This window comes from Balearica regulorum, chromosome 9 (assembly GCF_011004875.1).
Source record: "Balearica regulorum gibbericeps isolate bBalReg1 chromosome 9, bBalReg1.pri, whole genome shotgun sequence".
Lineage (NCBI taxonomy): Eukaryota > Metazoa > Chordata > Aves > Gruiformes > Gruidae > Balearica > Balearica regulorum.
This window is the reverse complement of record NC_046192.1, coordinates 22,170,607-22,184,269: the sequence shown is the minus strand read 5'-3', so window position 1 is coordinate 22,184,269 and position 13,663 is coordinate 22,170,607. Positions and strand designations below refer to the sequence as shown.

The 13,663-nt window shown below is 37.9% G+C and overlaps 1 protein-coding gene across 6 annotated transcripts in view; it reads left to right on the top strand.

The window, feature by feature from the left end:
- NAALADL2 (N-acetylated alpha-linked acidic dipeptidase like 2) overlaps positions 1–13,663 on the top strand; it is a 488,624-nt gene that overhangs the window by 95,372 nt on the left and 379,589 nt on the right. For all 6 annotated transcript variants that reach the window (XM_075761534.1, XM_075761530.1, XM_075761531.1 and 3 more), the window contains one exon: positions 1,491–1,569. The gene's annotated coding sequence lies outside the window, so the exon portion shown is untranslated. The remainder of the gene's footprint in view (positions 1–1,490; positions 1,570–13,663) is intronic.

Here is a 13,663-nt window from a genome sequence, read left to right as displayed (position 1 = left end):
GATCTACTGTTGATCTTATTCCTGCTGCAAATGGGGGTGTTGAACCAGTTGAATTTTTAGGCTTCTTCCAACCCAAATTACTTTGGGTGTCTCTGACAGGGCTGAGACCTACAATGATGAAGGGACTGTCTTCCTGTTGTTCTTCCATTTTTATGAGCTGTGACTCTGCACGGTTACCTTGAAGGCAATTGCAACAGCAACTGGAGTATGAATAGTTATAGTACCATCAGTTGTGTGGGTTTTTTAAAGATAATTCATCTCCAGATGACAAATTCAGCCACATTTTAAAATTTTATTTTCCAGCTTTTATTCTCCCTGTTATTTAAAGGATAACTTAACTCAGACTTTTGAAGGCCTGCCTAAGAAAAGATGTAAATGCCTTTTCATCCCCCACTCACAGCCTGTCCATGTCCCAACTGCTCTTTCCCGCCTTCTAACCTGCACATAGGGAAGGTGTGTTTCAATTACTACTACTTCAACTACATACTGCTACAGCCAGTATATTGGATCAGTAAAATTTATATGAAAACCTAGTGTCTGGGAGCTGGAAACAGCACTTCTGCTAGTTCAGTGCGTTATTTGTTTATTGGGACCAGTGCTGGCTGCAGTCCTACAAAATGGAGTATCGGAGGAGCTCGATAGGTTCTGCATTGTGGATGTCAATGGGACGCCTAGGAAAAGCAGCTGCAGTGTGGTGGTTTTTTTTCTTGCTCTTTTTTTTTTTTTCTTTCCAATATTACTACTTTGGCCAATATGATTGTGTTTACAGAAAATTACAATGGCACAATTTGGTTACTATTGATTTGTTTTTTGCCTTTGTTTTATAATTTATGTAGTGCAGCAACAGAGGGTTATTAGTGGAGTTATTTGTAGAATCTTTATAATAAGCTTTCATTAGCAGTGAACTGCAGTGATATATGCAGAAACTGTTTAAATACATACTGAGCTACCTTGTTTTGCTTGGGGAAGGAACACGTTGACACCTTTTGCATATCATTAAAAAACAGAGGGAGATTTATGCGGATGATAATGAGATTGCCTGTGGGAAATAGGTGAAAAATTGAAATGATCAGAATATCAGGGTTTGGTGTGGGTGTGTGTGGGGTTTTTTTGTTTGTTTTTTGTTTTGTTTGTTTTTTGTTTTTTTTTTTTTGTAATAAGAACACTTCTACTTTACTGATGGATAAACAAGGCAATTGTTTTTGTAGTGGAAGGAGAACCACCACCACCGGTTCCCTGCATGTGAACCTTCATGAACCAGACCTTGCTAGATGCAAGGGCATTGGTTTTGATGTTTAGGCAGTCACTTTGTTTCTTTAAATGAGAAAAATACTTCATAAATACCCGCATGTTTAAAAATATGTTCTACTTTGCCGCTGTGTCAGGAAAATGCATCTTCTATTTATATTTACAAGTTACATCATTGCAAATGGTTAGATTTCTGTTTCTGTGAATGGTATTATAAAATGTGATGTGTTCCTCTTTTGCAGAGCATTAGCATAGAGGCCAGACTGAAAATATGCCATCGTGAAAAAGCCTGTACCAAACTGATCCTGTCTTGGCTTTAAGGTAAATGAAAAAAATGTATCAAACAACTATTCTAACTTTTCTTCTCATTGTAATTGTTCTGTTTGAAAGAAATGTGAGGATATTATGTGCTCAGAAGAAAATAAGTATTTTAAGGAGTTAAGTTGCAAAATGTAATATTTAGTTGAAATAAAGTATAAGCACAAGCCAATAATTTGGGGTAGGCTTCAGTAATTAAACAAAATGACAGTCAGTGGCATGAATGCTTATGTGTCTCACATACTGCCTTGGCAAGTGTCTGGTTTTGTCTAAAAATTGAATATGTATATGAAGGAGAGATCATTATAACTGAATGGAAAATGTGAAATTACGAAGGCAGCAAAGTATAAATAATTGAAAATCGGGTCGCAGCTCTAGCTTCTGTATTTCATGAGCTCAGTTGCAAACAGAATTGCTAGAATGGGAACATTTTTGTTCCTCTTAATTTTACTTTCATGGTACCATACTCCTGGTATAGAGACCAGGGCAGTGAAAATGACGAAGGGGTAATTAAATATCTGTAGGAAATTAAAAGCCAAACCAGTGACTAGTCTATAGCTTTCATTATACATGTATATGCTTTGGTTCCTCATATATATGGAAAACGTATCCTTGTAACACTGCGTATTTTTAGTCTTTCTCCTCTCGAATTGTATCACTTGTTGTGTTCCATGGTAGGATGTGGCAAGCTTGGTTTTTTTGTGAAATCATTGCAGAAAAGAATTATTTTAATAACTTTCTGAACAGTTAATTACTTGTGAGTATAGCTAAGTATCTGTAATCTCCACTAAATACTCCTTTATCATAGCCATACTTCATTTGACTGTTTACTATGTCTTGTTCACTCAAAATAGGTAATTTTCAGTGTGCGATACTTTTTGGATCTACTTGCCCTGCTGTGTCTGCGGTTGAAGAGATTGGTGAAGTTGTTGTACTCAAGCCTTATTTCCAAGCGGAACTTTTTCCAAATTTAACCAATGCTATTACAGACATAATTTAAACCATAGGCTACTTCATATCCCTAGTATTAGGGAATAGTGACACATGCCATAAAACCAAGTTCCAGGCAGCGCAATAAATTTGAAAAATTCACTGTCAAAACATGTTTAGTTGTGTACCTGGTGTAAAGAGCCCAGGTTTTGCCCTTAGGTGTCAGGTACTTCTAGAACCACCTCAGATTCAATAGTTTTGCTTGTAAAAGAAGATCAATGTAAACCTGTCAGCAATACTTTCAAAAGCCATGCTGGACCTTCACCAAGCCTGCCCAGTTGCCCACAGGGTAGGACAGCAACCCGTAGTTGGATAAGAGTTTTATTTTGTTTTGGTTTATAATCTTGTTCTACCTAATGACACTGTATTGTGGGCTTGGTAGCATCCCCTTTAGGGTGGGAGTTGTGATCCTACTCTAAGGAGTTTATGAGAATCAAAAGTTTTATTTAAGGATAATGAAGTTATTTAAATAATTTGCTATTAATAATTTTTATTTGAACACTTTAAATACAGATACTCCTATAGTAAGGCTCCAGATAAGTGTATATTAAAGCTTCATTATTGGGATGCCTGGGAAATACCATAATCATCCAGGACTCACAGATGGCCAGAATGTCTTATTCTTAGCAAATATTGAATTTCTCTAAATTACGGTCATGGTGCTGATACAGTGCTAATAAACCAAAGCTTTAATAAGTTGCAGATCAAAACAGAAGGGTTTGCAATGATGAAATTATGTGACTCCAGAACTTGGAAAAATATGCTCATAGAATTTAGTCAGTCATAATAAAAACCAAAGAGCATTTCGCAGTAGATCAGAGTAGTAGCTCTGTATGGCCAGGACAGCTGTTTCCACTCTGTGCTCCAGATATTTCTTCTCAGCAGGTAGTGGGTTGCCTTGGCACAGTGGGTTGGGCTTGTGGAGAGGCTGCTGTCCCTGACGATGGGATCTCTCCCGATGCCTCTGGTCGTGTGGGCACAGCAAGAATTGTTTCAGATTCTCATGCTTTTTTTCTGCACCCCGTTTTATGCTACCAAACAAATTTGTCAATTCCTTCAGTTGTACCGTGATGGTTTCATGGTTTAAATAGTTTTAATGTCTCCATTAGGCTCTGCCACCGGAGAGAAATATTTAAGAATCTGGCAGCGTTAGATATTGTTCAGTATCGCATTTGTCTAGTTAGCAAATAAGCATGACTATGCTTGTTATGCTATAGGAATTATAACATAAAATGGGCAACATAAAATCCTTTTATTTGCGCTATATACTTAGGGTGCAAATTATGGAAGTTTCATCTGGAAATGAGAGGAGAATCTTCAATTTTGACCTGCCTGGACACAACCTGAAGATAATTTTGTAAAACATGAGTCTATAAAAATGCTTTTGTGCTCTAAGGAGCAAACATGGGTAGTCAAGATGTTTCCTTCCAGAAAGGAAATCCAGATGATTGTCTCCATCTAGGTTGTTTTTGACACCAGAGTTCTTTCTGTGCATTACATATGCTTTGCTAAATCATTTTGATGTCTTTGTTCATGAAGTGTATAACAAAATACCCAGGAGCCTCATTAAGGAATTGTGGGACAGCAGTAGTCCTGGGTGATAGCACTGTACTCTCTCTTATAAATTCTTCATGTTGGTGATAGCACTGTACTGTCTCTTATAAATTCTTCATGTCAAATGTAAAGGTATTGTGGTATGGTTTTTCTCCTCTGGCAGTTGCTGTAGGCAGGCCATGGAATAATTTAAAGCTGGAGTGACCAATGGGGTTGTCCTGTCTGGAAGCAATAGATCTTCCTTGGAATAATTACTTCTGTGTGTTCAGTAGCTGTACTTAAAATAAAGCAAAAGCCTCCAATCCTGAAGGTTCCGGTGATGGGAAAAACTCTCCTGATTCTTGGAAAGTTGCCCAACAGATTACACTGTAGGAAAACATTTGCCCTGTTTGTTTCTTGACTTTGTTGGAATCAGCTTGAAGCATTGAAAATAGCACTTCTTTTTTCTGCTCACCTGCACAACCTTACGCTATCACATTTTTGATCTTAGTTATTTAAACTGCTTGCTAATCAGACTCGAACTTCCACTTGAATATCAGGTTGAGCTCTCCTAGCCTTTTCTTTGTAAGGATATTTTCCAGTCTTGTGCGTGGTTCCTGTACTAATAATCTCTAATCAAGCTCCTTCTCCAGTGATGGTTAACAGACCTGAAAACATGTTCGTGTGGTGGTCTCAAAAATAAAAAAGATAGAGACACAATGCAGCTCCTTAGTTGTCTGCTCAAGAGAGACCTCTGCACAGCAAAACACTAGGAATCGTGTGTTTCCCTATTGTAGACTTGCAGGTTTTGCAATGTTCAATGGTTTTCAGTGCTTTGCAGTAAGTTTTTTCAATATTTTAATATTTTTCTTCACTTGAGGAGTTCTATTAAACTTGTCTCATGGAAACTAGCAAGATAACGAGAGACCGAAATACCAAGAATGTATTACAGGGTCGTTCCTTGGTAGTACTAAGATGATACAAGTAAGAACTTTTTCTGAAAGAGCTGTCCTCAGCCAGGGCCCTGTCCCTTCCCCTGTGCCACCATGGGTGCTTGGGCTGGGATGTGAGGGGCTGGGTGAGAGCTGTTCTGGCTGAAGCTAACCTGGGGCCGGGGAGGTTCATTGGCATTGCCTAGCTCAGTTTATGGCTGTGTACCTTACCCGCTAGTGCCTGCAAGTGGAATTTAACCTGTAGCTTGAAGATGGGCAGGCAGGGAAACTGCCGCTTTAGAGGGTCTGCATATTTATATTGATGTTAGGACAGCGGGATTGGTACCTGTAGCGATTGAAGTATTGCTTTGTTTCAGTGGAATACATTAAAGATAACACATTTCTACCTTGGAGATCAATTGATTTTTATTTATCCCCACAAGGTTTAGAATATCATTTCCTCATGTTGAATGCCATTCTTCTGGAGTTAGAGCTGTCATCTGTTTTATTTTTTACAAATTCAAAGGGCACTTTAGTACTGTCAGTGTGAGGTCATCACTGTCTAATAGTAGGCATTTTTTTAAGATTTCTATTAATGTCGACTTTTATTAGAGCCCTCTTTCTAAAAGAACTGTACCTTATAATCATGCTGTAGCTTTCACTTCAAAGCAAATGTATGAATTGTGCGAATTGGCTAAAATCTATTAGCTATTAAAACTCGGAATGTTACTTTTGATCAGAAAGGAAGTCATCTTGTTTAACCTTCCCCCTCCCCTTCATATACATCTATGAGAGTGGGAGCCTGCGTGAGGAGGAAAAGAAAGGGAGCTTGATGGTGGTTAATGGCTAATGAATACGGCTAAGGATACAGCAATGGTTGCCTGGCAACGCTGGGAGGATGGGCTGAGGTCCCTTGTCCGTAAACAGGAGTTGACAATTGGCTCATCCCTGAGCTCATGAAGACTGACTTCTGCATTTTTGCATACGTTATTCTCAATGTGTATCATGGCTGGGTTAGATTTGCGTATTATGTGTTTTGTCTCTGTGTGTTTCATTCTTTTAACAAGAAACACAAGAAGAATGGAAGCAAATCAAACATTTCAGTTAAAGGAACAAAAGATGTTGTGAATTCTGTCCCATGTGGTTATTACGCTTTCAAACAGAGCGCCATGTTTAGTAAGAGACTTACCTATAATTACAAACTCTTAGATCTAATTCCAGGTGAAGTCATGTTTTCTTAGTCTGAGCACCCTCTGTAAATGACCGTCAACACGCTCAATGCTCAAAGATGATGACCTGGGCTTTGTGTTATAATTGCAACCTTGAGAAGATTGCCTTTCTGTGGTTGAAACGTAGTTATGAAGTGACACATCTACTTTGTTTCCCCTCTTACTGTGGTAGGATACCAGGCTGCAAACCACGCGTGGGCTGAGGAGTATGACAAACGACCTTGTACAAGTTGTTCTTACTACAATTCAAATGAATTTTGAATATGGTTGTCATTGTGAGCTGTAGATCTGTCTCTCTGCTGCGGTATAATTGTGCATAGGCAGTGCTTTGTTAGGGAGATGAAGGGTGGTCTTTGCTAGTTTGGTGTTCTCTAGAAGGCCTGTATGGAAAATTAGATGGACATTACCACTTGAAGGTGGTTATCAGTAAGTGAATATTGAATTATAACTTTTTTTCCTTTCTATGGAGATAATTATTAAGGAAAAAGTTGCAACTGGCTTGCAGACCCAGGTTGCACAATCCAGTAGGCCGTGTAGTTTTGGTATTGCCAGGGAAGTGATTTCCTCAGCCCTTTTGGATCTCAAGAACAACTTTGGTGCCTATTGATAAAGGTCAAAGCTGCAAGAAACAGGTTGAGTTCGTTTTGAATTGTTGGACATGAGAACTACCTAGCCAATTTTTTCTTGTTTTTTCCACCAGGCAAAAATTAGGTTAATGTGTATACATCTGCAATTGTATTACCTTAGGAATTTGTAAAAGAAAAACAAATAATCTCTCTCCTACTAGAAAGAGCAATTATGATTTGCAAAATGCCTGCTTCCATTTTTTTCTTGTTGGATTCAGTGTTTTTGTTAATGGTTGTTGTTAAGGCTGAAACTTTTTAGAGCATTTGGCACACTGTGAAACCTGACCAGCTGTCAAAATATGGAGTGTTTGTATGGAAATGTTTTGATGGAAGCTGCAAAGAAATGCATTATGTTTACTGGACACTTTGTAATTATCAGACTTTGAATAATCTAGATAAAAATCAGTGTTTTCATCTAACTTGTTTCTCCAATCTATTCTCTCTCTCTGTCCCCATGCAAACACACAGAGGCAAGGCAGCAGCAGCAGCCAGCTGTGTAGAATTGCTTCCTTGTAACTGGAGATACTTGGAAACTCAGGTGAAAGGTTTGAAATGTTTCAATTTGTATAGCCAAAGCCTTAAGGCAATTGTCATTAACAAAACAGTCTTTCTCCTTCATGCTTCGTGTTGTAAACTATAGCTTCCCACTTACTATTTATCTTTTTAATGGTTTATACTTAGAATACAAGCCCTAAGTTTGCTACAGGGTATTGAGAAATGTTTTGTAGCTTGTGGTGATTCATGGGGAAGTTTGGGTAAACTACTCTGGACTGTATTTCGTTGTAACTTGTATTCTTAAGGGCAACTTGGGTCTGTGGGTAAGATTGCTCTTTCCTATCACCTGCATGTTTATTGTATAATTGTATTAACTTAAAGATAACCGCCATGACTGAAGGCACTGCGTGCTGCACCAGTATTACAGAAACTTTGGATCCGAGTGTTTCAAGTTGTGCTTTAGTCTACTATATCAATGAAGGAAAAGATTACAAATCTCAGATTTATGAATCTGTGTTCATGTCAGAGATGTGCATATTGTTGGCTGTTTACTCCCCTATAATAGATTCTAAGACAGCAAAATAGCTTAAAAATTATTATAGTTGAACCAAGAAAATAAGTAAGGATCAATAAAATTTTTTAAAAAATATTTTGGTAGTTTCTGTGTCTGTACAATGCAGTGCTGTCTGGCCAACTTCTGTAGTGTTCTTTATTAATGTTCAGAAATGTTTTTTTTATTTACAACAATATTAAATAATTTTAAACTTTAAATAATTGTTGGCCAGCTTTTGTAAGGAATGTAAGTGGAATATATTAAATGTTTTCAGCATTCTGTTGGAATCCCTGACAGTGTCTTATGAAATTTCAGTACTGCTAGTCTATTAACACATTGGCTACATTGGAACATTGGTTCAGAAAACTTAAACTGTGTAAGTTGTATTTTAAAGTGATGCTTTAAATCAGCCAGTTTTTGCATGGGTTTTCTTTAATTTTCTTCTACTGCCTCATTCTGCAGTAATTTCTGTTGGCCTTTTGCTTTTCTTAAGGGACTCAAACACAGTCAGTCGTGGAAGGATCAACCCAGAGCAGACTAAGAGTTAAAAAATTTTTATTTTTTAATTTTATTGTTATTTTTTTGTGTGCCATGAGCATTGTTTGAAAGTCAGATTCTGATTCCTTTTCTTAATTATGGGCACAGAATTAACTTCTCATCATTCATTTTGGCTTCCATGCTGGTTTATTTGCCTTACATAATACTCTGTCTGAGATAGAGACAATTTATTGATTAAAGCATATGAAACAAGTGCATGGTGTGTAAGCAGGGGCACGGGTAATGTATTTTAGATCTCATTTCCTATGTTGCTCTGGTATTAAAAAAAAAAAAATCTGTGAAAATATATTAAGCAATGCAATAACTGCATGCTAGTAAATACGAAGCAAACAGCTGTGTTTTCCAAGAGTGTACCACCACAACTGGAATTGGGAAAAATAAAACTTTATTGCAGATTTGGGGAGAAATGGAAAACAATGCTAATCTAAAAATCATTTATCTTTTTTTTTTTTTTTTTCCCCCCTCAGTTGGGGAGAATAAGATTTTGCTGCCTTTACTCTCTCTGGAAAAATATAGCTCATTCTGTTTTTTAGGAGTATGGCATAGGTAATTCAGAGATGCAAACAGCAATGAAGAGCGTTATTCCATACTAGAAATGCTTTATATAGAGAGTTACTGATGGTAAATAATTGAACTAACTAGTTTAGAAAAAAGGAAGACTTTATCCAGTCTGAAACGCAGATCAAATGAGATGCATATGCCCCACTGTCGAAGCAGGCATGCCAGGCCGGAATCTGAGCCTCGGCTTGTATAGTCCAAGTGCCATGTCACCTACCCATCTGATTTTGCAGAGTAGTTGTTAAAAACTAATGAGATGTGCTTTACTACAGACTAATGAGATGTGCTTTATCTGCAGAGAGTTGTAAGCAGATGTGATGTGAAAATATCTCACTGGAGAGGAGGAGATGGTAAATTATGGGTGTGCTGAACTTGGGCTGCGTGTATACATGCATACCGCACTGTGCAGCGGGATCAAAGAGGCTGAGATCACCTAACAGCTTGTCGGCACCGAAAAAAAGCTGTCTTGTTCCCGTGTTCTGCCTTCTTTCGTGGGCTGATTAACATTTTTAAGAGAAGTGATGGGAACCAAGTAGGTAGCTTTCTGCTGGCGAAACAGTGGGGTTAGCAAACTGAATCAGCTTATCATAGGTTCAGAAAACAACCACACCTGACACAAGGAGGCAGCAAGTCTACTGGCTATAAAAGTAGTAAATGGGTGTAGGACTATCATTTTAGCAACAATTTTTTCTCAATATACCCCCTCATTTGTCAGTGGGTGTGTTATGTATCAAAAGCACTTGCCAGACTGGCTTCCTATGCAGAGACTTGCCATCTAGCCTGGTTGGTGGTGTGACAAAGCTGAGTTCTGTTGCTTCACTTGATCCAGGAGGGAACTGTTTGCCAGCTCGTAGCACTCAATGGGATGTATGTATGGCAACTCGTGGCATTTCGGGAAATGACTGTCTTGCTGTGTGTGTGGCAATCCCACAAGGTGAGGTAATTTGTTAGCATAGTATTGCTTAAGATATGTGTACATATATGTATCTATATACACATATATATATTTTACAGCTCTTCTGTTGGAACAGTCTTTAGCGATTGAAGATTCACACATAAGATTCTTCCTGGCTCTTCTGTATTTGCTGGGGTGGAAGGTACTTGAGAGTCCAAGTCCTCATTGGCTTGAAGATCCATCTCCATATTAAATCACTGTCCCTTATACAGTATATTTGTTATAAAAGCTTACATATGTGGCTGCAATGCAAGCTGACCTACTTAAACTTGCAACTCTTCCCAGCTGTGCTCAATGTACTAGAGAAGAGTGTTCATCTTGCTGAAATCTAAAGGCAAGGTCACCCATTTTGAAGTGCTTTCTCTAAAAGGGTAGAGTAAGGATAAAATGGTGAAATCTGTTTTTTTTTTAAAGCCGATCAGCTTTTGATTCCCTGTATCAGGTTTTTAGGCTCTGCTTCCTAATGTCATCTTAGAGTAGTAAGATTTACTTCTTAGTTGTGCAAGATGGAGTTCAGTATTAGTTAGCATTTATAGCATTAGCTGTCTTGCCAACAAATATTAGAAAAACATTTTTCATTCCCTCACTCTTTTGCTCCCCCTTTTTTAAGCTGTTTACTTTTGTCATGCAATTTATCCTTTGCTTTCAATTATAACTACAAGATTCATCAAAAGTAGGGGTGGCAGAAATAAATCATGCAGAGATTTTTAAGTAAAACAAACAACATGTTTAAAAAGTACTTGTTTAATTCCACTGCTTTTATAAATAATCAAGTAGATTGAAGGGCACTGAAATTTGTTATGTTTTATACTAGATTTTATATACGTTGCATTACTATTACATGCAGGCTCAGATTATAAAGTATCGTCTTCCGTGCACCAGATCTTTATACTTGCTTGCATTAATTCGATTTTGCTTAGTATTAGAAAGACCAAATTAGAAGGAAAAAGGAGAAGCTAATTCTTTTTTTTTTTCTGTCTTCTACAAACTGACTTCATACTAGTGTGTCTGTAGCTTTGGCTTCTGTGCACTCATCTTTCAGCTGCTGAAGTCAGCTTGAGTTGTTATTTATTTTCTCCAGACTCATCTATATTTTCATTAAGTAGGAAGTCTAAAAACACTAGAAGTGAATCAGGGGGCCATTGCTGATTGTGATTGCTAACATTTTTTTGAGGTTTGGTTGCTAAAGCTGTGTGAATGAAAACTGAGGAGCAGGAACTGATTAGAAAAAGATATTTAAAGAAGCTTCAGAAACGACATCTTGACAAAGCACCAGTTTTCTGCGGAGGGAAAAAAATCTCTGTTGGGAAAAGCTGTCAATGTGTTCTTGTTTCAGCTTTCCAAATCAAGACTTTGAGAGGAGAGATGTTGAGTTCTTTTCTTATGATCATAAAGCTAACAAATGAGGTCACAAATTGAACTGTAGTCTTAGATCCCCTCTACTGTGTTACATTGGTCAATCATGTCAGGACTAATCGGTCTCAGAGAGACAGAACAATTATCCATAATTCAGGTATAGTGAAAAGTAATGTATACATTATTAACAAACTAACAAAAATTAATGAAAACTCCATGGATGTTTTGAGCCCTGTTTTCTTCTGCATACTAATAAATTCCCTTGGCACGTGATTTTCTCACTCAGCAAGGGATCAGGGAGAGCTTGAGCTACATGCTAGTTGTCTTGCTGGATGTGCTTTTGAAAAAGGAGATTGCTCCTCTGTGCAACCATCCTCCAACTAAGTGGCCAAGAGGGAGACACACACCTCCTGTTGGCTATGGAAGACCAAAATCTTAGTTCTGTTCAGTCCACATCAGTATGTTGCAGGTTAGAGTGGTGTTTTGGAGTCTTTTCTGGTCTCTTAACAAAAAAAAACCCCAAACAAACAAAAAAATCTGAAAGCGTTTTTTAAACTTTAATGGAAGATTCATTAAAACTAAATCTTTTCACCATAAAAATAATTGTTTCAACAAAGTGGTATTTTTCTGATGGCAAGTAGTTTTCTGACAAAAAGTTGTAGTGAGTGGTAATTAGTGCTTAGAAATAAATATGAACAAATATACTTTGTTTCCCACTAAGCTCCAAAGTGGTGGCGTTTGCTTCTGTACGAAGTTTTGTACCACAGCCTCCTTGTAACTGGCAAAAAACTCTTTACCACAATTAGACTTGGAAAGAAAACTCAACTAAGCCAGAGGAATGTGCGATGAAAATCTCATCCGTGATGGAGTAAGTCTTTCTAGGGGTTTGCTCACTGCTCAGCTCTGTGAGCTGTCTCTGCCTGTTGGCACTCAGTCGCTCTTTTTTTTGTGTGTGTGTCGTTTGCATAAACACTAAAACCTGTTTCACTCTGGTTTTTGAGCCTGGTTATCCTTGCTCTTCTATGTAATGAATTTTAATTGTGGGAGAAATTTTTTTTCCCTTATCTCCTGTTTTAATTGAGGTTGTAGGCTAAACAACTGCTTGTAATTTGGTGGCTAACCAAATAATGCTGTTTGGTTTACTGTACTATTTTCCATGGAAGAAATAAAATAACTATGTTACTCTTAAAATAAACAAATGCACACAACCAACAACAAAAAATGCCAAAACACCAACAATATAAAAACCTGAACATTAGTATCTGTGCCCCTTTATTTTTGTGTGAGAAACAGGATTGGCACCGTCCCTTTTCTCCTAGCACTCCTGCCATCGTTGAAGGTGAAATATTTGTTATTTTTTCCTGTGAAAAATGTCAGTCTGTGGCGCCAGACAGGTAGTCACTACAAAAAACTTTATGGACTGCTTCTCTCCTGTGATACACTTTAAACACTTGGTTATTAGCTAGCAAGCTTTCACAGAGGCTGGATCCCAGAGTTCTCTCAGGGATTTGTGTTAAAGAACTCCGTGTATTGCCAGGGCTTACATTTCAGTTCTAGATATGATTTGTTTTATCTGTGCAATTGCACATGCAATAAGTGTGCCTCATTATTCACGTTTTTGAAACATCGAAACTATATTCTTTAGGAAAAAACACAAACAACACGGGTCTTTCCATTACATTTGTAGAGTATGTAGCATAATATGTCAGGGAGTTTGAAACACTTTACCAGAAAAGAATGACAGCAACTGTGTTAGCTGATGGTATTACTTGGTTTGCATTGTCCATAAAATATCTAGATTCTTGAGTAGAAATGAGTGTCCTGAAAGCAATTCGGCCAGCACTTGCAGGAAACCTTTGCGTTTCTGAAAGCTTTCAGTTGCAAGGGCCTCTCTCTGGGTTTGCAGAGCTACCCAAGAAAACTTGTGACAATACAATCTTCTGGCAGACCTTATCACCACTGGTGGAGAGTACTCTGTTTCTAATGACATTGACCTTAGGCTCGTAGTCATCCATGACGTTTGCCGTATGATGCAGTGATCCGTTTGGCACGGCTCTATGCACAGCACAAGATCTTTTGTAGCCCTGATTGTTGTCCATCAAATTATATTTCTGTTCATTGTCGAATGTGCTCCTTAGAATCAAGAAACATTGCAGTTGGTGTACGGTAAATATACCGAATAACTTTCTCTTCTGGGAGCAGAACAAAACCACTGCATTTTCACATTTGGGTCTTTCTAGAGAGAGTGAATGAATTTAAGAGGTCCTCCTTTGGAAAGCACTCCATTTAAATCATTGCACGCAAGTGAGCGC